At 43.4% G+C, this 25,689-nt stretch overlaps 31 non-coding genes across 31 annotated transcripts; all 31 read left to right on the top strand.

Moving 5' to 3' along the window:
- The first annotated feature begins 410 nt into the window (after positions 1-410).
- On the top strand, positions 411-493 carry TRNAL-UAG (transfer RNA leucine (anticodon UAG)). The gene has a single exon. It is a non-coding gene; the product is annotated as a tRNA-Leu (tRNA).
- A 632-nt stretch (positions 494-1,125) lies between these two features.
- TRNAL-CAG (transfer RNA leucine (anticodon CAG)) lies at positions 1,126-1,208 on the top strand. The gene has a single exon. It is a non-coding gene; the product is annotated as a tRNA-Leu (tRNA).
- A 186-nt stretch (positions 1,209-1,394) lies between these two features.
- Positions 1,395-1,477, top strand: TRNAL-AAG (transfer RNA leucine (anticodon AAG)). Its single transcript has one exon. It is a non-coding gene; the product is annotated as a tRNA-Leu (tRNA).
- Positions 1,478-2,502: 1,025 nt separating this feature from the next.
- On the top strand, positions 2,503-2,585 carry TRNAL-UAG (transfer RNA leucine (anticodon UAG)). The gene has a single exon. It is a non-coding gene; the product is annotated as a tRNA-Leu (tRNA).
- Positions 2,586-3,217: 632 nt separating this feature from the next.
- Positions 3,218-3,300, top strand: TRNAL-CAG (transfer RNA leucine (anticodon CAG)). Its single transcript has one exon. It is a non-coding gene; the product is annotated as a tRNA-Leu (tRNA).
- Positions 3,301-3,486: 186 nt separating this feature from the next.
- Positions 3,487-3,569, top strand: TRNAL-AAG (transfer RNA leucine (anticodon AAG)). The gene has a single exon. It is a non-coding gene; the product is annotated as a tRNA-Leu (tRNA).
- Positions 3,570-4,593: 1,024 nt separating this feature from the next.
- TRNAL-UAG (transfer RNA leucine (anticodon UAG)) lies at positions 4,594-4,676 on the top strand. Its single transcript has one exon. It is a non-coding gene; the product is annotated as a tRNA-Leu (tRNA).
- A 2,008-nt stretch (positions 4,677-6,684) lies between these two features.
- Positions 6,685-6,767, top strand: TRNAL-UAG (transfer RNA leucine (anticodon UAG)). Its single transcript has one exon. It is a non-coding gene; the product is annotated as a tRNA-Leu (tRNA).
- Positions 6,768-7,399: 632 nt separating this feature from the next.
- TRNAL-CAG (transfer RNA leucine (anticodon CAG)) lies at positions 7,400-7,482 on the top strand. The gene has a single exon. It is a non-coding gene; the product is annotated as a tRNA-Leu (tRNA).
- A 186-nt stretch (positions 7,483-7,668) lies between these two features.
- On the top strand, positions 7,669-7,751 carry TRNAL-AAG (transfer RNA leucine (anticodon AAG)). The gene has a single exon. It is a non-coding gene; the product is annotated as a tRNA-Leu (tRNA).
- Positions 7,752-8,775: 1,024 nt separating this feature from the next.
- On the top strand, positions 8,776-8,858 carry TRNAL-UAG (transfer RNA leucine (anticodon UAG)). Its single transcript has one exon. It is a non-coding gene; the product is annotated as a tRNA-Leu (tRNA).
- Positions 8,859-9,490: 632 nt separating this feature from the next.
- On the top strand, positions 9,491-9,573 carry TRNAL-CAG (transfer RNA leucine (anticodon CAG)). Its single transcript has one exon. It is a non-coding gene; the product is annotated as a tRNA-Leu (tRNA).
- A 186-nt stretch (positions 9,574-9,759) lies between these two features.
- On the top strand, positions 9,760-9,842 carry TRNAL-AAG (transfer RNA leucine (anticodon AAG)). The gene has a single exon. It is a non-coding gene; the product is annotated as a tRNA-Leu (tRNA).
- A 1,024-nt stretch (positions 9,843-10,866) lies between these two features.
- Positions 10,867-10,949, top strand: TRNAL-UAG (transfer RNA leucine (anticodon UAG)). The gene has a single exon. It is a non-coding gene; the product is annotated as a tRNA-Leu (tRNA).
- Positions 10,950-11,850: 901 nt separating this feature from the next.
- TRNAL-AAG (transfer RNA leucine (anticodon AAG)) lies at positions 11,851-11,933 on the top strand. The gene has a single exon. It is a non-coding gene; the product is annotated as a tRNA-Leu (tRNA).
- Positions 11,934-12,941: 1,008 nt separating this feature from the next.
- On the top strand, positions 12,942-13,024 carry TRNAL-UAG (transfer RNA leucine (anticodon UAG)). The gene has a single exon. It is a non-coding gene; the product is annotated as a tRNA-Leu (tRNA).
- Positions 13,025-13,656: 632 nt separating this feature from the next.
- On the top strand, positions 13,657-13,739 carry TRNAL-CAG (transfer RNA leucine (anticodon CAG)). Its single transcript has one exon. It is a non-coding gene; the product is annotated as a tRNA-Leu (tRNA).
- A 186-nt stretch (positions 13,740-13,925) lies between these two features.
- Positions 13,926-14,008, top strand: TRNAL-AAG (transfer RNA leucine (anticodon AAG)). The gene has a single exon. It is a non-coding gene; the product is annotated as a tRNA-Leu (tRNA).
- Positions 14,009-15,033: 1,025 nt separating this feature from the next.
- TRNAL-UAG (transfer RNA leucine (anticodon UAG)) lies at positions 15,034-15,116 on the top strand. Its single transcript has one exon. It is a non-coding gene; the product is annotated as a tRNA-Leu (tRNA).
- Positions 15,117-15,748: 632 nt separating this feature from the next.
- TRNAL-CAG (transfer RNA leucine (anticodon CAG)) lies at positions 15,749-15,831 on the top strand. Its single transcript has one exon. It is a non-coding gene; the product is annotated as a tRNA-Leu (tRNA).
- Positions 15,832-16,017: 186 nt separating this feature from the next.
- TRNAL-AAG (transfer RNA leucine (anticodon AAG)) lies at positions 16,018-16,100 on the top strand. Its single transcript has one exon. It is a non-coding gene; the product is annotated as a tRNA-Leu (tRNA).
- A 1,024-nt stretch (positions 16,101-17,124) lies between these two features.
- Positions 17,125-17,207, top strand: TRNAL-UAG (transfer RNA leucine (anticodon UAG)). Its single transcript has one exon. It is a non-coding gene; the product is annotated as a tRNA-Leu (tRNA).
- Positions 17,208-19,215: 2,008 nt separating this feature from the next.
- On the top strand, positions 19,216-19,298 carry TRNAL-UAG (transfer RNA leucine (anticodon UAG)). Its single transcript has one exon. It is a non-coding gene; the product is annotated as a tRNA-Leu (tRNA).
- A 901-nt stretch (positions 19,299-20,199) lies between these two features.
- TRNAL-AAG (transfer RNA leucine (anticodon AAG)) lies at positions 20,200-20,282 on the top strand. Its single transcript has one exon. It is a non-coding gene; the product is annotated as a tRNA-Leu (tRNA).
- A 1,008-nt stretch (positions 20,283-21,290) lies between these two features.
- On the top strand, positions 21,291-21,373 carry TRNAL-UAG (transfer RNA leucine (anticodon UAG)). Its single transcript has one exon. It is a non-coding gene; the product is annotated as a tRNA-Leu (tRNA).
- A 632-nt stretch (positions 21,374-22,005) lies between these two features.
- TRNAL-CAG (transfer RNA leucine (anticodon CAG)) lies at positions 22,006-22,088 on the top strand. Its single transcript has one exon. It is a non-coding gene; the product is annotated as a tRNA-Leu (tRNA).
- A 186-nt stretch (positions 22,089-22,274) lies between these two features.
- On the top strand, positions 22,275-22,357 carry TRNAL-AAG (transfer RNA leucine (anticodon AAG)). The gene has a single exon. It is a non-coding gene; the product is annotated as a tRNA-Leu (tRNA).
- A 1,025-nt stretch (positions 22,358-23,382) lies between these two features.
- On the top strand, positions 23,383-23,465 carry TRNAL-UAG (transfer RNA leucine (anticodon UAG)). Its single transcript has one exon. It is a non-coding gene; the product is annotated as a tRNA-Leu (tRNA).
- Positions 23,466-24,097: 632 nt separating this feature from the next.
- On the top strand, positions 24,098-24,180 carry TRNAL-CAG (transfer RNA leucine (anticodon CAG)). Its single transcript has one exon. It is a non-coding gene; the product is annotated as a tRNA-Leu (tRNA).
- Positions 24,181-24,366: 186 nt separating this feature from the next.
- On the top strand, positions 24,367-24,449 carry TRNAL-AAG (transfer RNA leucine (anticodon AAG)). The gene has a single exon. It is a non-coding gene; the product is annotated as a tRNA-Leu (tRNA).
- A 1,024-nt stretch (positions 24,450-25,473) lies between these two features.
- Positions 25,474-25,556, top strand: TRNAL-UAG (transfer RNA leucine (anticodon UAG)). Its single transcript has one exon. It is a non-coding gene; the product is annotated as a tRNA-Leu (tRNA).
- The last annotated feature ends 133 nt before the right edge of the window (positions 25,557-25,689 follow it).

Raw genomic sequence — 25,689 nt, 5'->3', positions numbered from 1 at the left:
TGCTAGGGATAGTTTATCTGGAACAAGGCCTACTCTCTTGTATCCAGCAAGGATCTAGAAATCCTGCATGAATCTGCAAGGCACATTGGCAGCATAAATTTGCATAAACTGCCCCACCTATTGCCTTCCTACTTCCTGTGCTGTAGTTGTTTGTGTAGAGAGAGAGCTCGCAGGCAAGGAAATGTTGTGAGTCGGATACAGGACCCTAAATAGCTGGTGAGAGGTATGTGGTGTTCTAAAAGCATGAAAACTGTATACCTGTGAAATAAAGTGCTTTCGTATGTGTTCTTCTGTGTTTATTGTCCTGTGCATAAAGTTGCACCTTGTGTTTGAAGGTTTAAATTATTTCAGGCTTGCATTGAGGTAGACGTTTCTGAGTAACTTTTATTCATTTCTTAAAAGCATATACTGTCAGGATGGCCGAGAGGTCTAAGGCGCTGTGTTTAGGCCACAGTCTCCTTTGGAGGCGTGGGTTCGAATCCCACTTCTGACATGCCTTTTGGAGATTTAATCTCCTATATCAGGTTAACATCTGATGGAAGTTGCATCTGTTGGTCTTCACTTGGCACGTTATTCCGTTCTCCTCTTGTCAAGAGAGATGGGGTTTCTCATATATTTAGGTTCTATAACGTCTTGCTGACAAAGCGCAATCCTTACCAAATGAGCATAGGACCCATGTAAGAGGTCATCTGGAAGAGTCATGCTCTTGTATGCCCTGGCCAGACGGGCCCTGCAAATTTGGAAGAATGCCATTCATCTGGTAGACAACTGGACTCCAGCACACTTACAGCAATTTCCTCAGGGCTTTGATCAGGGGCTGCTTAAATTTGCATACTCCACCCTATGTTGTGACTTTGAGATCCCTTGTTGAAATTGCTTTAGCCAGCCAAGAGGTGGCTATTGTCTCAATTTCAAAGCAGCTTTGAGCCGTTCAAGTGGCTGGTGAATAGCACTTTCTCTTTGTTTGCCTCAAAGTTCTAAAGAGTTCTCCATAGGTCCTGCTCTGTACAGATTGTTCAAAGATCTGTTGGAAGTGCATATAATAGGATAAATAAATTGAGGGCATTCCTTTTCAGTACCTCACCTGCATGGCTGTCTGGCCTCTGGAAGATGCTGGGAAAGCAAGTCAGGATGGCCGAGTGGTCTAAGGCGCTGCGTTCAGGTCGCAGTCTCCTCTGGAGGCGTGGGTTCAAATCCCACTCCTGACAGTCCTGTGTTTACTCTAATTTTTTTCTTGAGAAATATGATCATTTCCCTCGCAGTGGCTTATAGGATTGTCTTCTTGGAAGAGTGCAGTGAGTTTTTTTCTTGCTCTAGCCACTATTGGCCTCAGCTCTGTGCATTTTTTGGTTCCTAATATCTTTCTCACCCTTTAGATGAAAAAGCAGCATTGGGTCAGGATGGCCGAGTGGTCTAAGGCGCTGCGTTAAGGCCGTAGTTTCTCCTGGAGGCGTGGGTTCGAATCCCACTTCTGACAAAACTTGAATTCCATTTTCTCTCTCAGTTCCTTTAGAATCTCAGCTAAAAATTGGCAATGTAAATAATATCTGAATAAGTACCAAACTTCAGTTTCAACTGCAAATGCATTTGCCCTATTCTATCTTTAACGTTAATGTAATATTCTTCTAGCACTCGTGGTGTTTTATATTTCTTTTGTGGGGTACTTTAAAAATCTTTTTTATGAAAGAAATGGGTTACATTAAGTCTTGTGATGTTTTAGGTTTCCAATAAGGAGGTTTTAAATTTTATGTCACGTCATTTTCAGATGCTTCATTCAAGAGATGTTTCCACTATAGAATGCAGAGCAAGGGCAAAAATACAAGTGATAGAGCGAAGGAGTGAGAAGGAGTGTTGTGGAAGGAGAGAATGAAACAAAAACAGAGTGAGTGAACGGCAGGGAGGCATAGAAGAGTAGTCTAGTAAAGAAGGAGACCTGCTTTTCCCTGCTCTTGACCTCCCACCCATCCCCCAAACAACCACAAACATACCTTCTGTGCAAAGTTGGTATGCAGAATTTCATGCCTCAGCAAGTGAGGGTGAGTCCCAGGCCAGGGGCTAAAGAGCAAAAGAGTGCCTGTGCTCAGACTTTCCCTGCTAGGGATAGTTTATCTGGAACAAGGCCTACTCTCTTGTATCCAGCAAGGATCTAGAAATCCTGCATGAACCTGCAAGGCACATTGGCAGCATAAATTTGCATAAACTGCCCCACCTATTGCCTTCCTACTTCCTGTGCTGTAGTTGTTTGTGTAGAGAGAGAGGTCGCAGGCAAGGAAATGTTGTGAGTCGGATACAGGACCCTAAATAGCTGGTGAGAGGTATGTGGTGTTCTAAAAGCATGAAAACTGTATACCTGTGAAATAAAGTGCTTTCGTATGTGTTCTTCTGTGTTTATTGTCCTGTGCATAAAGTTGCACCTTGTGTTTGAAGGTTTAAATTATTTCAGGCTTGCATGGAGGTAGACGTTTCTGAGTAACTTTTATTCATTTATTAAAAGCCTATACTGTCAGGATGGCCGAGAGGTCTAAGGCGCTGTGTTTAGGCCACAGTCTCCTTTGGAGGCGTGGGTTCGAATCCCACTTCTGACATGCCTTTTGGAGATTTAATCTCCTTTATCAGGTTAACATCTGATGGAAGTTGCATCTGTTGGTCTTCACTTGGCACGTTATTCCGTTCTCCTCTTGTCAAGAGAGATGGGGTTTCTCATATATTTAGGTTCTATAACGTCTTGCTGACAAAGCGCAATCCTTACCAAATGAGCATAGGACCCATGTAAGAGGTCATCTGGAAGAGTCATGCTCTTGTATGCCCTGGCCAGACGGGCCCTGCAAATTTGGAAGAATGCCATTCATCTGGTAGACAACTGGACTCCAGCACACTTACAGCAATCTCCTCAGGGCTTTGATCAGGGGCTGCTTAAATTTGCATACTCCACCCTATGTTGTGACTTTGAGATCCCTTGTTGAAATTGCTTTAGCCAGCCAAGAGGTGGCTATTGTCTCAATTTCAAAGCAGCTTTGAGCCGTTCAAGTGGCTGGTGAATAGCACTTTCTCTTTGTTTGCCTCAAAGTTCTAAAGAGTTCTCCATAGGTCCTGCTCTGTACAGATTGTTCAAAGATCTGTTGGAAGTGCATATAATAGGATAAATAAATTGAGGGCATTCCTTTTCAGTACCTCACCTGCATGGCTGTCTGGCCTCTGGAAGATGCTGGGAAAGCAAGTCAGGATGGCCGAGTGGTCTAAGGCGCTGCGTTCAGGTCGCAGTCTCCTCTGGAGGCGTGGGTTCAAATCCCACTTCTGACAGTCCTGTGTTTACTCTAATTTTTTTCTTGAGAAATATGATCATTTCCCTCGCAGTGGCTTATAGGATTGTCTTCTTGGAAGAGTGCAGTGAGTTTTTTTCTTGCTCTAGCCACTATTGGCCTAAGCTCTGTGCATTTTTTGGTTCCTAATATCTTTCTCACCCTTTAGATGAAAAAGCACCATGGGGTCAGGATGGCCGAGTGGTCTAAGGCGCTGCGTTAAGGCCGCAGTCTCTCCTGGAGGCGTGGGTTCGAATCCCACTTCTGACAAAACTTGAATTCCATTTTCTCTCTCAGTTCCTTTAGAATCTCAGCTAAAAATTGGCAATGTAAATAATATCTGAATAAGTACCAAACTTCAGTTTCAACTGCAAAGGCATTTGCCCTATTCTATCTTTAACGTTAATGTAATATTCTTCTAGCACTCGTGGTGTTTTATATTTCTTTTGTGGGGTACTTTAAAAATCTTTTTTATGAAAGAAATGGGTTACATTAAGTCTTGTGATGTTTTAGGTTTCCAATAAGGAGGTTTTAAATTTTATGTCACGTCATTTTCAGATGCTTCTTTCAAGAGATGTTTCCACTATAGAATGCAGAGCAAGGGCAAAAATACAAGTGATAGAGCGAGTGAGTGAGAAGGAGTGTTGTGGAAGGACAGAATGAAACAAAGACAGAGTGAGTGAACTGCAGGGAGGCATAGAAGAGGAGTCTAGTAGTGAAGGAGACCTGCTTTTCCCTGCTCTTGACCTCCCACCCATCCCCAAACAACCACAAACATACCTTCTGTGCAAAGTTGGTATGCAGAATTTCACGCCTCAGCAAGTGAGGGTGAGTCCCAGGCCAGGGGCTAAAGAGCAAAAGAGTGCCTGTGCTCAGACTTTCCCTGCTAGGGATAGTTTATCTGGAACAAGGCCTACTCTCTTGTATCCAGCAAGGATCTAGAAATCCTGCATGAATCTGCAAGGCACATTGGCAGCATAAATTTGCATAAACTGCCCCACCTATTGCCTTCCTACTTCCTGTGCTGTAGTTGTTTGTGTAGAGAGAGAGCTCGCAGGCAAGGAAATGTTGTGAGTCGGATACAGGACCCTAAATAGCTGGTGAGAGGTATGTGGTGTTCTAAAAGCATGAAAACTGTATACCTGTGAAATAAAGTGCTTTCGTATGTGTTCTTCTGTGTTTATTGTCCTGTGCATAAAGTTGCACCTTGTGTTTGAAGGTTTAAATTATTTCAGGCTTGCATTGAGGTAGACGTTTCTGAGTAACTTTTAGTCATTTCTTAAAAGCCTATACTGTCAGGATGGCCGAGAGGTCTAAGGCGCTGTGTTTAGGCCACAGTCTCCTTTGGAGGCGTGGGTTCGAATCCCACTTCTGACATGCCTTTTGGAGATTTAATCTCCTTTATTAGGTTAACATCTGATGGAAGTTGCATCTGTTGGTCTTCACTTGGCACGTTATTCCGTTCTCCTCTTGTCAAGAGAGATGGGGTTTCTCATATATTTAGGTTCTATAACGTCTTGCTGACAAAGCGCAATCCTTACCAAATGAGCATAGGACCCATGTAAGAGGTCATCTGGAAGAGTCATGCTCTTGTATGCCCTGGCCAGACGGGCCCTGCAAATTTGGAAGAATGCCATGCATCTGGTAGACAACTGGACTCCAGCACACTTACAGCAATTTCCTTAGGGCTTTGATCAGGGGCTGCTTAAATTTGCATACTCCACCCTATGTTGTGACTTTGAGATCCCTTGTTGAAATTGCTTTAGCCAGCCAAGAGGTGGCTATTGTCTCAATTTCAAAGCAGCTTTGAGCCGTTCAAGTGGCTGGTGAATAGCACTTTCTCTTTGTTCGCCTCAAAGTTCTAAAGAGTTCTCCATAGGTCCTGCTCTGTACAGATTGTTCAAAGATCTGTTGGAAGTGCATATAATAGGATAAATAAATTGAGGGCATTCCTTTTCAGTACCTCACCTGCATGGCTGTCTGGCCTCTGGAAGATGCTGGGAAAGCAAGTCAGGATGGCCGCGTGGTCTAAGGCGCTGCGTTCAGGTCGCAGTCTCCTCTGGAGGTGTGGGTTCAAATCCCACTTCTGACAGTCCTGTGTATACTCTAATTTTTTTCTTGAGAAATATGATCATTTCCCTCGCAGTGGCTTATAGGATTGTCTTCTTGGAAGAGTGCAGTGAGTTTTTTTCTTGCTCTAGCCACTATTGGCCTAAGCTCTGTGCATTTTTTGGTTCCTAATATCTTTCTCACCCTTTAGATGAAAAAGCAGCATGGGGTCAGGATGGCCGAGTTGTCTAAGGCGCTGCGTTAAGGCCGCAGTCTCTCCTGGAGGCGTCGGTTCAAATCCCACTTCTGACAAAACTTGAATTCCATTTTCTCTCTCAGTTCCTTTAGAATCTCAGCTAAAAATTGGCAATGTAAATAATATCTGAATAAGTACCAAACTTCAGTTTCAACTGCAAATGCATTTGCCCTATTCTATCTTTAACGTTAATGTAATATTCTTCTAGCACTCGTGGTGTTTTATATTTGTTTTGTGGGGTACTTTAAAAATCTTTTTTATGAAAGAAATGGGTTACATTAAGTCTTGTGATGTTTTAGGTTTCCAATAAGGAGGTTTTAAATTTTATGTCACGTCATTTTCAGATGCTTCATTCAAGAGATGTTTCCACTATAGAATGCAGAGCAAGGGCAAAAATACAAGTGATAGAGCGAGTGAGTGAGAAGGAGTGTTGTGGAAGGAGAGAATGAAACAAAGACAGAGTGAGTGAACGGCAGGGAGGCATAGAAGAGTAGTCTAGTAGTGAAGGAGACCTGCTTTTCCCTGCTCTTGACCTCCCACCCATCCCCAAACAACCACAAACATACCTTCTGTGCAAAGTTGGTATGCAGAATTTCACGCCTCAGCAAGTGAGGGTGAATCCCAGGCCAGGGGCTAAAGAGCAAAAGAGTGCCTGTGCTCAGACTTTCCCTGCTAGGGATAGTTTATCTGGAACAAGGCCTACTCTCTTGTATCCAGCAAGGATCTAGAAATCCTGCATGAATCTGCAAGGCACATTGGCAGCATAAATTTGCATAAACTGCCCCACCTATTGCCTTCCTACTTCCTGTGCTGTAGTTGTTTGTGTAGAGAGAGAGGTCGCAGGCAAGGAAATGTTGTGAGTCGGATACAGGACCCTAAATAGCTGGTGAGAGGTATGTGGTGTTCTAAAAGCATGAAAACTGTATACCTGTGAAATAAAGTGCTTTCGTATGTGTTCTTCTGTGTTTATTGTCCTGTGCATAAAGTTGCACCTTGTGTTTGAAGGTTTAAATTATTTCAGGCTTGCATGGAGGTAGACGTTTCTGAGTAACTTTTATTCATTTCTTAAAAGCCTATACTGTCAGGATGGCCGAGAGGTCTAAGGCGCTGTGTTTAGGCCACAGTCTCCTTTGGAGGCGTGGGTTCGAATCCCACTTCTGACATGCCTTTTGGAGATTTAATCTCCTTTATCAGGTTAACATCTGATGGAAGTTGCATCTGTTGGTCTTCACTTGGCACATTATTCCGTTCTCCTCTTGTCAAGAGAGATGGGGTTTCTCATATATTTAGGTTCTATAACGTCTTGCTGACAAAGCGCAATCCTTACCAAATGAGCATAGGACCCATGTAAGAGGTCATCTGGAATAGTCATGCTCTTGTATGCACTGGCCAGACGGGCCCTGCAAATTTGGAAGAATGCCATGCATCTGCTAGACAACTGGACTCCAGCACACTTACAGCAATTTCCTTAGGGCTTTGATCAGGGGCTGCTTAAATTTGCATACTCCACCCTATGTTGTGACTTTGAGATCCCTTGTTGAAATTGCTTTAGCCAGCCAAGAGGTGGCTATTGTCTCAATTTCAAAGCAGCTTTGAGCCGTTCAAGTGGCTGGTGAATAGCACTTTCTCTTTGTTTGCCTCAAAGTTCTAAAGAGTTCTCCATAGGTCCTACTCTGTACAGATTGTTCAAAGATCTGTTGGAAGTGCATATAATAGGATAAATAAATTGAGGGCATTCCTTTTCAGTACCTCACCTGCATGGCTGTCTGGCCTCTGGAAGACGCTGGGAAAACAAGTCAGGATGGCCGAGTGGTCTAAGGCGCTGCGTTCAGGTCGCAGTCTCCTCTGGAGGCGTGGGTTCAAATCCCACTTCTGACAGTCCTGTGTTTACTCTAATTATTTTCTTGAGAAATATGATCATTTCCCTCGCAGTGGCTTATAGGATTGTCTTCTTGGAAGAGTGCAGTGAGTTTTTTTCTTGCTCTAGCCACTATTGGCCTAAGCTCTGTGCATTTTTTGGTTCCTAATATCTTTCTCACCCTTTAGATGAAAAAGCAGCATGGGGTCAGGATGGCCGAGTGGTCTAAGGCGCTGCGTTAAGGCCGCAGTCTCTCCTGGAGGCGTGGGTTCGAATCCCACTTCTGACAAAACTTGAATTCCATTTTCTCTCTCAGTTCCTTTAGAATCTCAGCTAAAAATTGGCAATGTAAATAATATCTGAATAAGTACCAAACTTCAGTTTCAACTGCAAATGCATTTGCCCTATTCTATCTTTAACGTTAATGTAATATTCTTCTAGCACTCGTGGTGTTTTATATTTGTTTTGTGGGGTACTTTAAAAATCTTTTTTATGAAAGAAATGGGTTACATTAAGTCTTGTGATGTTTTAGGTTTCCAATAAGGAGGTTTTAAATTTTATGTCACGTCATTTTCAGATGCTTCATTCAAGAGATGTTTCCACTATAGAATGCAGAGCAAGGGCAAAAATACAAGTGATAGAGCGAGTGAGTGAGAAGGAGTGTTGTGGAAGGAGAGAATGAAACAAAGACAGAGTGAGTGAATGGCAGGGAGGCATAGAAGAGGAGTCTAGTAGTGAAGGAGACCTGCTTTTCCCTGCTCTTGACCTCCCACCCATCCCCAAACAACCACAAACATACCTTCTGTGCAAAGTTGGTATGCAGAATTTCACGCCTCAGCAAGTGAGGGTGAATCCCAGGCCAGGGGCTAAAGAGCAAAAGAGTGCCTGTGCTCAGACTTTCCCTGCTAGGGATAGTTTATCTGGAACAAGGCCTACTCTCTTGTATCCAGCAAGGATCTAGAAATCCTGCATGAATCTGCAAGGCACATTGGCAGCATAAATTTGCATAAACTGCCCCACCTATTGCCTTCCTACTTCCTGTGCTGTAGTTGTTTGTGTAGAGAGAGAGGTCGCAGGCAAGGAAATGTTGTGAGTCGGATACAGGACCCTAAATAGCTGGTGAGAGGTATGTGGTGTTCTAAAAGCATGAAAACTGTATACCTGTGAAATAAAGTGCTTTCGTATGTGTTCTTCTGTGTTTATTGTCCTGTGCATAAAGTTGCACCTTGTGTTTGAAGGTTTAAATTATTTCAGGCTTGCATGGAGGTAGACGTTTCTGAGTAACTTTTATTCATTTCTTAAAAGCCTATACTGTCAGGATGGCCGAGAGGTCTAAGGCGCTGTGTTTAGGCCACAGTCTCCTTTGGAGGCGTGGGTTCGAATCCCACTTCTGACATGCCTTTTGGAGATTTAATCGCCTTTATCAGGTTAACATCTGATGGAAGTTGCATCTGTTGGTCTTCACTTGGCACGTTATTCCGTTCTCCTCTTGTCAAGAGAGATGGGGTTTCTCATATATTTAGGTTCTATAACGTCTTGCTGACAAAGCGCAATCCTTACCAAATGAGCATAGGACCCATGTAAGAGGTCATCTGGAAGAGTCATGCTCTTGTATGCCCTGGCCAGACGGGCCCTGCAAATTTGGAAGAATGCCATGCATCTGGTAGACAACTTGACTCCAGCACACTTACAGCAATTTCCTTAGGGCTTTGATCAGGGGCTGCTTAAATTTGCATACTCCACCCTATGTTGTGACTTTGAGATCCCTTGTTGAAATTGCTTTAGCCAGCCAAGAGGTGGCTATTGTCTCAATTTCAAAGCAGCTTTGAGCCGTTCAAATGGCTGGTGAATAGCACTTTCTCTTTGTTCGCCTCAAAGTTCTAAAGAGTTCTCCATAGGTCCTGCTCTGTACAGATTGTTCAAAGATCTGTTGGAAGTGCATATAATAGGATAAATAAATTGAGGGCATTCCTTTTCAGTACCTCACCTGCATGGCTGTCTGGCCTCTGGAAGATGCTGGGAAAGCAAGTCAGGATGGCCGAGTGGTCTAAGGCGCTGCGTTCAGGTCGCAGTCTCCTCTGGAGGTGTGGGTTCAAATCCCACTTCTGACAGTCCTGTGTTTACTCTAATTTTTTTCTTGAGAAATATGATCATTTCCCTCGCAGTGGCTTATAGGATTGTCTTCTTGGAAGAGTGCAGTGAGTTTTTTTCTTGCTCTAGCCACTATTGGCCTAAGCTCTGTGCATTTTTTGGTTCCTAATATCTTTCTCACCCTTTAGATGAAAAAACAGCATGGGGTCAGGATGGCCGAGTGGTCTAAGGCGCTGCGTTAAGGCCGCAGTCTCTCCTGGAGGCGTGGGTTCAAATCCCACTTCTGACAAAACTTGAATTCCATTTTCTCTCTCAGTTCCTTTAGAATCTCAGCTAAAAATTGGCAATGTAAATAATATCTGAATAAGTACCAAACTTCAGTTTCAACTGCAAATGCATTTGCCCTATTCTATCTTTAACGTTAATGTAATATTCTTCTAGCACTCGTGGTGTTTTATATTTCTTTTTTGGGGTACTTTAAAAATCTTTTTTATGAAAGAAATGGGTTACATTAAGTCTTGTGATGTTTTAGGTTTACAATAAGGAGGTTTTAAACTTTATGTCACGTCATTTTCAGATGCTTCATTCAAGAGATGTTTCCACTATAGAATGCAGAGCAAGGGCAAAAATACAAGTGATAGAGCGAGTGAGTGAGAAGGAGTGTTGTGGAAGGAGAGAATGAAACAAAGACAGAGTGAGTGAACGGCAGGGAGGCATAGAAGAGGAGTCTAGTAGTGAAGGAGACCTGCTTTTCCCTGCTCTTGACCTCCCACCCATCCCCAAACAACCACAAACATACCTTCTGTGCATAGTTGGTATGCAGAATTTCACGCCTCAGCAAGTGAGGGTGAGTCCCAGGCCAGGGGCTAAAGAGCAAAAGAGTGCCTGTGCTCAGACTTTCCCTGCTAGGGATAGTTTATCTGGAACAAACCCTACTCTCTTGTATCCAGCAAGGATCTAGAAATCCTGCATGAATCTGCAAGGCACATTGGCAGCATAAATTTGCATAAACTGCCCCACCTATTGCCTTCCTACTTCCTGTGCTGTAGTTGTTTGTGTAGAGAGAGAGGTCGCAGGCAAGGAAATGTTGTGAGTCGGATACAGGACCCTAAATAGCTGGTGAGAGGTATGTGGTGTTCTAAAAGCATGAAAACTGTATACCTGTGAAATAAAGTGCTTTCGTATGTGTTCTTCTGTGTTTATTGTCCTGTGCATAAAGTTGCACCTTGTGTTTGAAGGTTTAAATTATTTCAGGCTTGCATGGAGGTAGACGTTTCTGAGTAACTTTTATTCATTTCTTAAAAGCCTATACTGTCAGGATGGCCGAGAGGTCTAAGGCGCTGTGTTTAGGCCACAGTCTCCTTTGGAGGCGTGGGTTCGAATCCCACTTCTGACATGCCTTTTGGAGATTTAATCTCCTTTATCAGGTTAACATCTGATGGAAGTTGCATCTGTTGGTCTTCACTTGGCACGTTATTCCGTTCTCCTCTTGTCAAGAGAGATGGGGTTTCTCATATATTTAGGTTCTATAACGTCTTGCTGACAAAGCGCAATCCTTACCAAATGAGCATAGGACCCATGTAAGAGGTCATCTGGAAGAGTCATGCTCTTGTATGCCCTGGCCAGACGGGCCCTGCAAATTTGGAAGAATGCCATGCATCTGGTAGACAACTGGACTCCAGCACACTTACAGCAATTTCCTTAGGGCTTTGATCAGGGGCTGCTTAAATTTGCATACTCCACCCTATGTTGTGACTTTGAGATCCCTTGTTGAAATTGCTTTAGCCAGCCAAGAGGTGGCTATTGTCTCAATTTCAAAGCAGCTTTGAGCCGTTCAAGTGGCTGGTGAATAGCACTTTCTCTTTGTTCGCCTCAAAGTTCTAAAGAGTTCTCCATAGGTCCTGCTCTGTACAGATTGTTCAAAGATCTGTTGGAAGTGCATATAATAGGATAAATAAATTGAGGGCATTCCTTTTCAGTACCTCACCTGCATGGCTGTCTGGCCTCTGGAAGATGCTGGGAAAGAAAGTCAGGATGGCCGAGTGGTCTAAGGCGCTGCGTTCAGGTCGCGGTCTTCTCTGGAGGCGTGGGTTCAAATCCCACTTCTGACAGTCCTGTGTTTACTCTAATTATTTTCTTGAGAAATATGATCATTTCCCTCGCAGTGGCTTATAGGATTGTCTTCTTGGAAGAGTGCAGTGAGTTTTTTTCTTGCTCTAGCCACTATTGGCCTCAGCTCTGTGCATTTTTTGGTTCCTAATATCTTTCTCACCCTTTAGATGAAAAAGCAGCATGGGGTCAGGATGGCCGAGTGGTCTAAGGCGCTGCGTTAAGGCCGCAGTCTCTCCTGGAGGCGTGGGTTCGAATCCCACTTCTGACAAAACTTGAATTCCATTTTCTCTCTCAGTTCCTTTAGAATCTCAGCTAAAAATTGGCAATGTAAATAATATCTGAATAAGTACCAAACTTCAGTTTCAACTGCAAATGCATTTGCCCTATTCTATCTTTAACGTTAATGTAATATTCTTCTAGCACTCGTGGTGTTTTATATTTGTTTTGTGGGGTACTTTAAAAATCTTTTTTATGAAAGAAATGGGTTACATTAAGTCTTGTGATGTTTTAGGTTTCCAATAAGGAGGTTTTAAATTTTATGTCACGTCATTTTCAGATGCTTAATTCAAGAGATGTTTCCACTATACAATGCAGAGCAAGGGCAAAAATACAAGTGATAGAGCGTGTTGTGGAAGGAGAGAATGAAACAAAGACAGAGTGAGTGAATGGCAGGGAGGCATAGAAGAGGAGTCTAGTAGTGAAGGAGACCTGCTTTTCCCTGCTCTTGACCTCCCACCCATCCCCAAACAACCACAAACATACCTTCTGTGCAAAGTTGGTATGCAGAATTTCACGCCTCAGCAAGTGAGGGTGAGTCCCAGGCCAGGGGCTAAAGAGCAAAAGAGTGCCTGTGCTCAGACTTTCCCTGCTAGGGATAGTTTATCTGGAACAAGGCCTACTCTCTTGTATCCAGCAAGGATCTAGAAATCCTGCATGAATCTGCAAGGCACATTGGCAGCATAAATTTGCATAAACTGCCCCACCTATTGCCTTCCTACTTCCTGTGCTGTAGTTGTTTGTGTAGAGAGAGAGGTCGCAGGCAAGGAAATGTTGTGAGTCGGATACAGGACCCTAAATAGCTGGTGAGAGGTATGTGGTGTTCTAAAAGCATGAAAACTGTATACCTGTGAAATAAAGTGCTTTCGTATGTGTTCTTCTGTGTTTATTGTCCTGTGCATAAAGTTGCACCTTGTGTTTGAAGGTTTAAATTATTTCAGGCTTGCATTGAGGTAGACGTTTCTGAGTAACTTTTATTCATTTCTTAAAAGCATATACTGTCAGGATGGCCGAGAGGTCTAAGGCGCTGTGTTTAGGCCACAGTCTCCTTTGGAGGCGTGGGTTCGAATCCCACTTCTGACATGCCTTTTGGAGATTTAATCTCCTATATCAGGTTAACATCTGATGGAAGTTGCATCTGTTGGTCTTCACTTGGCACGTTATTCCGTTCTCCTCTTGTCAAGAGAGATGGGGTTTCTCATATATTTAGGTTCTATAACGTCTTGCTGACAAAGCGCAATCCTTACCAAATGAGCATAGGACCCATGTAAGAGGTCATCTGGAAGAGTCATGCTCTTGTATGCCCTGGCCAGACGGGCCCTGCAAATTTGGAAGAATGCCATTCATCTGGTAGACAACTGGACTCCAGCACACTTACAGCAATTTCCTCAGGGCTTTGATCAGGGGCTGCTTAAATTTGCATACTCCACCCTATGTTGTGACTTTGAGATCCCTTGTTGAAATTGCTTTAGCCAGCCAAGAGGTGGCTATTGTCTCAATTTCAAAGCAGCTTTGAGCCGTTCAAGTGGCTGGTGAATAGCACTTTCTCTTTGTTTGCCTCAAAGTTCTAAAGAGTTCTCCATAGGTCCTGCTCTGTACAGATTGTTCAAAGATCTGTTGGAAGTGCATATAATAGGATAAATAAATTGAGGGCATTCCTTTTCAGTACCTCACCTGCATGGCTGTCTGGCCTCTGGAAGATGCTGGGAAAGCAAGTCAGGATGGCCGAGTGGTCTAAGGCGCTGCGTTCAGGTCGCAGTCTCCTCTGGAGGCGTGGGTTCAAATCCCACTCCTGACAGTCCTGTGTTTACTCTAATTTTTTTCTTGAGAAATATGATCATTTCCCTCGCAGTGGCTTATAGGATTGTCTTCTTGGAAGAGTGCAGTGAGTTTTTTTCTTGCTCTAGCCACTATTGGCCTCAGCTCTGTGCATTTTTTGGTTCCTAATATCTTTCTCACCCTTTAGATGAAAAAGCAGCATTGGGTCAGGATGGCCGAGTGGTCTAAGGCGCTGCGTTAAGGCCGTAGTTTCTCCTGGAGGCGTGGGTTCGAATCCCACTTCTGACAAAACTTGAATTCCATTTTCTCTCTCAGTTCCTTTAGAATCTCAGCTAAAAATTGGCAATGTAAATAATATCTGAATAAGTACCAAACTTCAGTTTCAACTGCAAATGCATTTGCCCTATTCTATCTTTAACGTTAATGTAATATTCTTCTAGCACTCGTGGTGTTTTATATTTCTTTTGTGGGGTACTTTAAAAATCTTTTTTATGAAAGAAATGGGTTACATTAAGTCTTGTGATGTTTTAGGTTTCCAATAAGGAGGTTTTAAATTTTATGTCACGTCATTTTCAGATGCTTCATTCAAGAGATGTTTCCACTATAGAATGCAGAGCAAGGGCAAAAATACAAGTGATAGAGCGAAGGAGTGAGAAGGAGTGTTGTGGAAGGAGAGAATGAAACAAAAACAGAGTGAGTGAACGGCAGGGAGGCATAGAAGAGTAGTCTAGTAAAGAAGGAGACCTGCTTTTCCCTGCTCTTGACCTCCCACCCATCCCCCAAACAACCACAAACATACCTTCTGTGCAAAGTTGGTATGCAGAATTTCATGCCTCAGCAAGTGAGGGTGAGTCCCAGGCCAGGGGCTAAAGAGCAAAAGAGTGCCTGTGCTCAGACTTTCCCTGCTAGGGATAGTTTATCTGGAACAAGGCCTACTCTCTTGTATCCAGCAAGGATCTAGAAATCCTGCATGAACCTGCAAGGCACATTGGCAGCATAAATTTGCATAAACTGCCCCACCTATTGCCTTCCTACTTCCTTTGCTGTAGTTGTTTGTGTAGAGAGAGAGGTCGCAGGCAAGGAAATGTTGTGAGTCGGATACAGGACCCTAAATAGCTGGTGAGAGGTATGTGGTGTTCTAAAAGCATGAAAACTGTATACCTGTGAAATAAAGTGCTTTCGTATGTGTTCTTCTGTGTTTATTGTCCTGTGCATAAAGTTGCACCTTGTGTTTGAAGGTTTAAATTATTTCAGGCTTGCATGGAGGTAGACGTTTCTGAGTAACTTTTATTCATTTATTAAAAGCCTATACTGTCAGGATGGCCGAGAGGTCTAAGGCGCTGTGTTTAGGCCACAGTCTCCTTTGGAGGCGTGGGTTCGAATCCCACTTCTGACATGCCTTTTGGAGATTTAATCTCCTTTATCAGGTTAACATCTGATGGAAGTTGCATCTGTTGGTCTTCACTTGGCACGTTATTCCGTTCTCCTCTTGTCAAGAGAGATGGGGTTTCTCATATATTTAGGTTCTATAACGTCTTGCTGACAAAGCGCAATCCTTACCAAATGAGCATAGGACCCATGTAAGAGGTCATCTGGAAGAGTCATGCTCTTGTATGCCCTGGCCAGACGGGCCCTGCAAATTTGGAAGAATGCCATTCATCTGGTAGACAACTGGACTCCAGCACACTTACAGCAATCTCCTCAGGGCTTTGATCAGGGGCTGCTTAAATTTGCATACTCCACCCTATGTTGTGACTTTGAGATCCCTTGTTGAAATTGCTTTAGCCAGCCAAGAGGTGGCTATTGTCTCAATTTCAAAGCAGCTTTGAGCCGTTCAAGTGGCTGGTGAATAGCACTTTCTCTTTGTTTGCCTCAAAGTTCTAAAGAGTTCTCCATAGGTCCTGCTCTGTACAGATTGTTCAAAGATCTGTTGGAAGTGCATATAATAGGATAAATAAATTGAGGGCATTCCTTTTCAGTACCTCACCTGCATGGCTGTCTGGCCTCTGGAAGATGCTGGGAAAGCAAGTCAGGATGGCCGAGTGGTCTAAGGCGCTGCGTTCAGGTCGCAGTCTCCTCTGGAGGCGTGGGTTCAAATCCCACTTCTGACAGTCCTGTGTTTACTCTAATTTTTTTCTTGAGAAATATGATCATTTCCCTCGCAGTGGCTTATAGGATTGTCTTCTTGGAAGAGTGCAGTGAGTTTTTTTCTTGCTCTAGCCACTATTGGCCTAAGCTCTGTGCATTTTTTGGTTCCTAATATCTTTCTCACCCTTTAGATGAAAAAGCACCATGGGGTCAGGATGGCCGAGTGGTCTAAGGCGCTGCGTTAAGGCCGCAGTCTCTCCTGGAGGCGTGGGTTCGAATCCCACTTCTGACAAAACTTGAATTCCATTTTCTCTCTCAGTTCCTTTAGAATCTCAGCTAAAAATTGGCAATGTAAATAATATCTGAATAAGTACCAAACTTCAGTTTCAACTGCAAAGGCATTTGCCCTATTCTATCTTTAACGTTAATGTAATATTCTTCTAGCACTCGTGGTGTTTTATATTTCTTTTGTGGGGTACTTTAAAAATCTTTTTTATGAAAGAAATGGGTTACATTAAGTCTTGTGATGTTTTAGGTTTCCAATAAGGAGGTTTTAAATTTTATGTCACGTCATTTTCAGATGCTTCTTTCAAGAGATGTTTCCACTATAGAATGCAGAGCAAGGGCAAAAATACAAGTGATAGAGCGAGTGAGTGAGAAGGAGTGTTGTGGAAGGACAGAATGAAACAAAGACAGAGTGAGTGAACTGCAGGGAGGCATAGAAGAGGAGTCTAGTAGTGAAGGAGACCTGCTTTTCCCTGCTCTTGACCTCCCACCCATCCCCAAACAACCACAAACATACCTTCTGTGCAAAGTTGGTATGCAGAATTTCACGCCTCAGCAAGTGAGGGTGAGTCCCAGGCCAGGGGCTAAAGAGCAAAAGAGTGCCTGTGCTCAGACTTTCCCTGCTAGGGATAGTTTATCTGGAACAAGGCCTACTCTCTTGTATCCAGCAAGGATCTAGAAATCCTGCATGAATCTGCAAGGCACATTGGCAGCATAAATTTGCATAAACTGCCCCACCTATTGCCTTCCTACTTCCTGTGCTGTAGTTGTTTGTGTAGAGAGAGAGCTCGCAGGCAAGGAAATGTTGTGAGTCGGATACAGGACCCTAAATAGCTGGTGAGAGGTATGTGGTGTTCTAAAAGCATGAAAACTGTATACCTGTGAAATAAAGTGCTTTCGTATGTGTTCTTCTGTGTTTATTGTCCTGTGCATAAAGTTGCACCTTGTGTTTGAAGGTTTAAATTATTTCAGGCTTGCATTGAGGTAGACGTTTCTGAGTAACTTTTAGTCATTTCTTAAAAGCCTATACTGTCAGGATGGCCGAGAGGTCTAAGGCGCTGTGTTTAGGCCACAGTCTCCTTTGGAGGCGTGGGTTCGAATCCCACTTCTGACATGCCTTTTGGAGATTTAATCTCCTTTATTAGGTTAACATCTGATGGAAGTTGCATCTGTTGGTCTTCACTTGGCACGTTATTCCGTTCTCCTCTTGTCAAGAGAGATGGGGTTTCTCATATATTTAGGTTCTATAACGTCTTGCTGACAAAGCGCAATCCTTACCAAATGAGCATAGGACCCATGTAAGAGGTCATCTGGAAGAGTCATGCTCTTGTATGCCCTGGCCAGACGGGCCCTGCAAATTTGGAAGAATGCCATGCATCTGGTAGACAACTGGACTCCAGCACACTTACAGCAATTTCCTTAGGGCTTTGATCAGGGGCTGCTTAAATTTGCATACTCCACCCTATGTTGTGACTTTGAGATCCCTTGTTGAAATTGCTTTAGCCAGCCAAGAGGTGGCTATTGTCTCAATTTCAAAGCAGCTTTGAGCCGTTCAAGTGGCTGGTGAATAGCACTTTCTCTTTGTTCGCCTCAAAGTTCTAAAGAGTTCTCCATAGGTCCTGCTCTGTACAGATTGTTCAAAGATCTGTTGGAAGTGCATATAATAGGATAAATAAATTGAGGGCATTCCTTTTCAGTACCTCACCTGCATGGCTGTCTGGCCTCTGGAAGATGCTGGGAAAGCAAGTCAGGATGGCCGCGTGGTCTAAGGCGCTGCGTTCAGGTCGCAGTCTCCTCTGGAGGTGTGGGTTCAAATCCCACTTCTGACAGTCCTGTGTATACTCTAATTTTTTTCTTGAGAAATATGATCATTTCCCTCGCAGTGGCTTATAGGATTGTCTTCTTGGAAGAGTGCAGTGAGTTTTTTTCTTGCTCTAGCCACTATTGGCCTAAGCTCTGTGCATTTTTTGGTTCCTAATATCTTTCTCACCCTTTAGATGAAAAAGCAGCATGGGGTCAGGATGGCCGAGTTGTCTAAGGCGCTGCGTTAAGGCCGCAGTCTCTCCTGGAGGCGTCGGTTCAAATCCCACTTCTGACAAAACTTGAATTCCATTTTCTCTCTCAGTTCCTTTAGAATCTCAGCTAAAAATTGGCAATGTAAATAATATCTGAATAAGTACCAAACTTCAGTTTCAACTGCAAATGCATTTGCCCTATTCTATCTTTAACGTTAATGTAATATTCTTCTAGCACTCGTGGTGTTTTATATTTGTTTTGTGGGGTACTTTAAAAATCTTTTTTATGAAAGAAATGGGTTACATTAAGTCTTGTGATGTTTTAGGTTTCCAATAAGGAGGTTTTAAATTTTATGTCACGTCATTTTCAGATGCTTCATTCAAGAGATGTTTCCACTATAGAATGCAGAGCAAGGGCAAAAATACAAGTGATAGAGCGAGTGAGTGAGAAGGAGTGTTGTGGAAGGAGAGAATGAAACAAAGACAGAGTGAGTGAACGGCAGGGAGGCATAGAAGAGGAGTCTAGTAGTGAAGGAGACCTGCTTTTCCCTGCTCTTGACCTCCCACCCATCCCCAAACAACCACAAACATACCTTCTGTGCATAGTTGGTATGCAGAATTTCACGCCTCAGCAAGTGAGGGTGAGTCCCAGGCCAGGGGCTAAAGAGCAAAAGAGTGCCTGTGCTCAGACTTTCCCTGCTAGGGATAGTTTATCTGGAACAAGGCCTACTCTCTTGTATCCAGCAAGGATCTAGAAATCCTGCATGAATCTGCAAGGCACATTGGCAGCATAAATTTGCATAAACTGCCCCACCTATTGCCTTCCTACTTCCTGTGCTGTAGTTGTTTGTGTAGAGAGAGAGGTCGCAGGCAAGGAAATGTTGTGAGTCGGATACAGGACCCTAAATAGCTGGTGAGAGGTATGTGGTGTTCTAAAAGCATGAAAACTGTATACCTGTGAAATAAAGTGCTTTCGTATGTGTTCTTCTGTGTTTATTGTCCTGTGCATAAAGTTGCACCTTGTGTTTGAAGGTTTAAATTATTTCAGGCTTGCATGGAGGTAGACGTTTCTGAGTAACTTTTATTCATTTCTTAAAAGCCTATACTGTCAGGATGGCCGAGAGGTCTAAGGCGCTGTGTTTAGGCCACAGTCTCCTTTGGAGGCGTGGGTTCGAATCCCACTTCTGACATGCCTTTTGGAGATTTAATCTCCTTTATCAGGTTAACATCTGATGGAAGTTGCATCTGTTGGTCTTCACTTGGCACGTTATTCCGTTCTCCTCTTGTCAAGAGAGATGGGGTTTCTCATATATTTAGGTTCTATAACGTCTTGCTGACAAAGCGCAATCCTTACCAAATGAGCATAGGACCCATGTAAGAGGTCATCTGGAAGAGTCATGCTCTTGTATGCCCTGGCCAGACGGGCCCTGCAAATTTGGAAGAATGCCATGCATCTGGTAGACAACTGGACTCCAGCACACTTACAGCAATTTCCTTAGGGCTTTGATCAGGGGCTGCTTAAATTTGCATACTCCACCCTATGTTGTGACTTTGAGATCCCTTGTTGAAATTGCTTTAGCCAGCCAAGAGGTGGCTATTGTCTCAATTTCAAAGCAGCTTTGAGCCGTTCAAGTGGCTGGTGAATAGCACTTTCTCTTTGTTCGCCTCAAAGTTCTAAAGAGTTCTCCATAGGTCCTGCTCTGTACAGATTGTTCAAAGATCTGTTGGAAGTGCATATAATAGGATAAATAAATTGAGGGCATTCCTTTTCAGTACCTCACCTGCATGGCTGTCTGGCCTCTGGAAGATGCTGGGAAAGAAAGTCAGGATGGCCTAGTGGTCTAAGGCGCTGCGTTCAGGTCGCGGTCTTCTCTGGAGGCGTGGGTTCAAATCCCACTTCTGACAGTCCTGTGTTTACTCTAATTATTTTCTTGAGAAATATGATCATTTCCCTCGCAGTGGCTTATAGGATTGTCTTCTTGGAAGAGTGCAGTGAGTTTTTTTCTTGCTCTAGCCACTATTGGCCTCAGCTCTGTGCATTTTTTGGTTCCTAATATCTTTCTCACCCTTTAGATGAAAAAGCAGCATGGGGTCAGGATGGCCGAGTGGTCTAAGGCGCTGCGTTAAGGCCGCAGTCTCTCCTGGAGGCGTGGGTTCGAATCCCACTTCTGACAAAACTTGAATTCCATTTTCTCTCTCAGTTCCTTTAGAATCTCAGCTAAAAATTGGCAATGTAAATAATATCTGAATAAGTACCAAACTTCAGTTTCAACTGCAAATGCATTTGCCCTATTCTATCTTTAACGTTAATGTAATATTCTTCTAGCACTCGTGGTGTTTTATATTTGTTTTGTGGGGTACTTTAAAAATCTTTTTTATGAAAGAAATGGGTTACATTAAGTCTTGTGATGTTTTAGGTTTCCAATAAGGAGGTTTTAAATTTTATGTCACGTCATTTTCAGATGCTTAATTCAAGAGATGTTTCCACTATACAATGCAGAGCAAGGGCAAAAATACAAGTGATAGAGCGTGTTGTGGAAGGAGAGAATGAAACAAAGACAGAGTGAGTGAATGGCAGGGAGGCATAGAAGAGGAGTCTAGTAGTGAAGGAGACCTGCTTTTCCCTGCTCTTGACCTCCCACCCATCCCCAAACAACCACAAACATACCTTCTGTGCAAAGTTGGTATGCAGAATTTCACGCCTCAGCAAGTGAGGGTGAGTCCCAGGCCAGGGGCTAAAGAGCAAAAGAGTGCCTGTGCTCAGACTTTCCCTGCTAGGGATAGTTTATCTGGAACAAGGCCTACTCTCTTGTATCCAGCAAGGATCTAGAAATCCTGCATGAATCTGCAAGGCACATTGGCAGCATAAATTTGCATAAACTGCCCCACCTATTGCCTTCCTACTTCCTGTGCTGTAGTTGTTTGTGTAGAGAGAGAGCTCGCAGGCAAGGAAATGTTGTGAGTCGGATACAGGACCCTAAATAGCTGGTGAGAGGTATGTGGTGTTCTAAAAGCATGAAAACTGTATACCTGTGAAATAAAGTGCTTTCGTATGTGTTCTTCTGTGTTTATTGTCCTGTGCATAAAGTTGCACCTTGTGTTTGAAGGTTTAAATTATTTCAGGCTTGCATTGAGGTAGACGTTTCTGAGTAACTTTTATTCATTTCTTAAAAGCATATACTGTCAGGATGGCCGAGAGGTCTAAGGCGCTGTGTTTAGGCCACAGTCTCCTTTGGAGGCGTGGGTTCGAATCCCACTTCTGACATGCCTTTTGGAGATTTAATCTCCTATATCAGGTTAACATCTGATGGAAGTTGCATCTGTTGGTCTTCACTTGGCACGTTATTCCGTTCTCCTCTTGTCAAGAGAGATGGGGTTTCTCATATATTTAGGTTCTATAACGTCTTGCTGACAAAGCGCAATCCTTACCAAATGAGCATAGGACCCATGTAAGAGGTCATCTGGAAGAGTCATGCTCTTGTATGCCCTGGCCAGACGGGCCCTGCAAATTTGGAAGAATGCCATTCATCTGGTAGACAACTGGACTCCAGCACACTTACAGCAATTTCCTCAGGGCTTTGATCAGGGGCTGCTTAAATTTGCATACTCCACCCTATGTTGTGACTTTGAGATCCCTTGTTGAAATTGCTTTAGCCAGCCAAGAGGTGGCTATTGTCTCAATTTCAAAGCAGCTTTGAGCCGTTCAAGTGGCTGGTGAATAGCACTTTCTCTTTGTTTGCCTCAAAGTTCTAAAGAGTTCTCCATAGGTCCTGCTCTGTACAGATTGTTCAAAGATCTGTTGGAAGTGCATATAATAGGATAAATAAATTGAGGGCATTCCTTTTCAGTACCTCACCTGCATGGCTGTCTGGCCTCTGGAAGATGCTGGGAAAGCAAGTCAGGATGGCCGAGTGGTCTAAGGCGCTGCGTTCAGGTCGCAGTCTCCTCTGGAGGCGTGGGTTCAAATCCCACTCCTGACAGTCCTGTGTTTACTCTAATTTTTTTCTTGAGAAATATGATCATTTCCCTCGCAGTGGCTTATAGGATTGTCTTCTTGGAAGAGTGCAGTGAGTTTTTTTCTTGCTCTAGCCACTATTGGCCTCAGCTCTGTGCATTTTTTGGTTCCTAATATCTTTCTCACCCTTTAGATGAAAAAGCAGCATTGGGTCAGGATGGCCGAGTGGTCTAAGGCGCTGCGTTAAGGCCGTAGTTTCTCCTGGAGGCGTGGGTTCGAATCCCACTTCTGACAAAACTTGAATTCCATTTTCTCTCTCAGTTCCTTTAGAATCTCAGCTAAAAATTGGCAATGTAAATAATATCTGAATAAGTACCAAACTTCAGTTTCAACTGCAAATGCATTTGCCCTATTCTATCTTTAACGTTAATGTAATATTCTTCTAGCACTCGTGGTGTTTTATATTTCTTTTGTGGGGTACTTTAAAAATCTTTTTTATGAAAGAAATGGGTTACATTAAGTCTTGTGATGTTTTAGGTTTCCAATAAGGAGGTTTTAAATTTTATGTCACGTCATTTTCAGATGCTTCATTCAAGAGATGTTTCCACTATAGAATGCAGAGCAAGGGCAAAAATACAAGTGATAGAGCGAAGGAGTGAGAAGGAGTGTTGTGGAAGGAGAGAATGAAACAAAAACAGAGTGAGTGAACGGCAGGGAGGCATAGAAGAGTAGTCTAGTAAAGAAGGAGACCTGCTTTTCCCTGCTCTTGACCTCCCACCCATCCCCCAAACAACCACAAACATACCTTCTGTGCAAAGTTGGTATGCAGAATTTCATGCCTCAGCAAGTGAGGGTGAGTCCCAGGCCAGGGGCTAAAGAGCAAAAGAGTGCCTGTGCTCAGACTTTCCCTGCTAGGGATAGTTTATCTGGAACAAGGCCTACTCTCTTGTATCCAGCAAGGATCTAGAAATCCTGCATGAACCTGCAAGGCACATTGGCAGCATAAATTTGCATAAACTGCCCCACCTATTGCCTTCCTACTTCCTGTGCTGTAGTTGTTTGTGTAGAGAGAGAGGTCGCAGGCAAGGAAATGTTGTGAGTCGGATACAGGACCCTAAATAGCTGGTGAGAGGTATGTGGTGTTCTAAAAGCATGAAAACTGTATACCTGTGAAATAAAGTGCTTTCGTATGTGTTCTTCTGTGTTTATTGTCCTGTGCATAAAGTTGCACCTTGTGTTTGAAGGTTTAAATTATTTCAGGCTTGCATGGAGGTAGACGTTTCTGAGTAACTTTTATTCATTTATTAAAAGCCTATACTGTCAGGATGGCCGAGAGGTCTAAGGCGCTGTGTTTAGGCCACAGTCTCCTTTGGAGGCGTGGGTTCGAATCCCACTTCTGACATGCCTTTTGGAGATTTAATCTCCTTTATCAGGTTAACATCTGATGGAAGTTGCATCTGTTGGTCTTCACTTGGCACGTTATTCCGTTCTCCTCTTGTCAAGAGAGATGGGGTTTCTCATATATTTAGGTTCTATAACGTCTTGCTGACAAAGCGCAATCCTTACCAAATGAGCATAGGACCCATGTAAGAGGTCATCTGGAAGAGTCATGCTCTTGTATGCCCTGGCCAGACGGGCCCTGCAAATTTGGAAGAATGCCATTCATCTGGTAGACAACTGGACTCCAGCACACTTACAGCAATCTCCTCAGGGCTTTGATCAGGGGCTGCTTAAATTTGCATACTCCACCCTATGTTGTGACTTTGAGATCCCTTGTTGAAATTGCTTTAGCCAGCCAAGAGGTGGCTATTGTCTCAATTTCAAAGCAGCTTTGAGCCGTTCAAGTGGCTGGTGAATAGCACTTTCTCTTTGTTTGCCTCAAAGTTCTAAAGAGTTCTCCATAGGTCCTGCTCTGTACAGATTGTTCAAAGATCTGTTGGAAGTGCATATAATAGGATAAATAAATTGAGGGCATTCCTTTTCAGTACCTCACCTGCATGGCTGTCTGGCCTCTGGAAGATGCTGGGAAAGCAAGTCAGGATGGCCGAGTGGTCTAAGGCGCTGCGTTCAGGTCGCAGTCTCCTCTGGAGGCGTGGGTTCAAATCCCACTTCTGACAGTCCTGTGTTTACTCTAATTTTTTTCTTGAGAAATATGATCATTTCCCTCGCAGTGGCTTATAGGATTGTCTTCTTGGAAGAGTGCAGTGAGTTTTTTTCTTGCTCTAGCCACTATTGGCCTAAGCTCTGTGCATTTTTTGGTTCCTAATATCTTTCTCACCCTTTAGATGAAAAAGCACCATGGGGTCAGGATGGCCGAGTGGTCTAAGGCGCTGCGTTAAGGCCGCAGTCTCTCCTGGAGGCGTGGGTTCGAATCCCACTTCTGACAAAACTTGAATTCCATTTTCTCTCTCAGTTCCTTTAGAATCTCAGCTAAAAATTGGCAATGTAAATAATATCTGAATAAGTACCAAACTTCAGTTTCAACTGCAAAGGCATTTGCCCTATTCTATCTTTAACGTTAATGTAATATTCTTCTAGCACTCGTGGTGTTTTATATTTCTTTTGTGGGGTACTTTAAAAATGTTTTTTATGAAAGAAATGGGTTACATTAAGTCTTGTGATGTTTTAGGTTTCCAATAAGGAGGTTTTAAATTTTATGTCACGTCATTTTCAGATGCTTCTTTCAAGAGATGTTTCCACTATAGAATGCAGAGCAAGGGCAAAAATACAAGTGATAGAGCGAGTGAGTGAGAAGGAGTGTTGTGGAAGGACAGAATGAAACAAAGACAGAGTGAGTGAACTGCAGGGAGGCATAGAAGAGGAGTCTAGTAGTGAAGGAGACCTGCTTTTCCCTGCTCTTGACCTCCCACCCATCCCCAAACAACCACAAACATACCTTCTGTGCAAAGTTGGTATGCAGAATTTCACGCCTCAGCAAGTGAGGGTGAGTCCCAGGCCAGGGGCTAAAGAGCAAAAGAGTGCCTGTGCTCAGACTTTCCCTGCTAGGGATAGTTTATCTGGAACAAGGCCTACTCTCTTGTATCCAGCAAGGATCTAGAAATCCTGCATGAATCTGCAAGGCACATTGGCAGCATAAATTTGCATAAACTGCCCCACCTATTGCCTTCCTACTTCCTGTGCTGTAGTTGTTTGTGTAGAGAGAGAGCTCGCAGGCAAGGAAATGTTGTGAGTCGGATACAGGACCCTAAATAGCTGGTGAGAGGTATGTGGTGTTCTAAAAGCATGAAAACTGTATACCTGTGAAATAAAGTGCTTTCGTATGTGTTCTTCTGTGTTTATTGTCCTGTGCATAAAGTTGCACCTTGTGTTTGAAGGTTTAAATTATTTCAGGCTTGCATTGAGGTAGACGTTTCTGAGTAACTTTTAGTCATTTCTTAAAAGCCTATACTGTCAGGATGGCCGAGAGGTCTAAGGCGCTGTGTTTAGGCCACAGTCTCCTTTGGAGGCGTGGGTTCGAATCCCACTTCTGACATGCCTTTTGGAGATTTAATCTCCTTTATTAGGTTAACATCTGATGGAAGTTGCATCTGTTGGTCTTCACTTGGCACGTTATTCCGTTCTCCTCTTGTCAAGAGAGATGGGGTTTCTCATATATTTAGGTTCTA

The sequence above is a fragment of the Triturus cristatus genome, chromosome 6 (genome assembly GCF_964204655.1).
Source record: "Triturus cristatus chromosome 6, aTriCri1.1, whole genome shotgun sequence".
Classification (NCBI taxonomy): domain Eukaryota; kingdom Metazoa; phylum Chordata; class Amphibia; order Caudata; family Salamandridae; genus Triturus; species Triturus cristatus.
The sequence above is the reverse complement of the archived record's forward strand: the minus strand, read 5'-3'. Positions and strand labels throughout refer to the sequence as shown.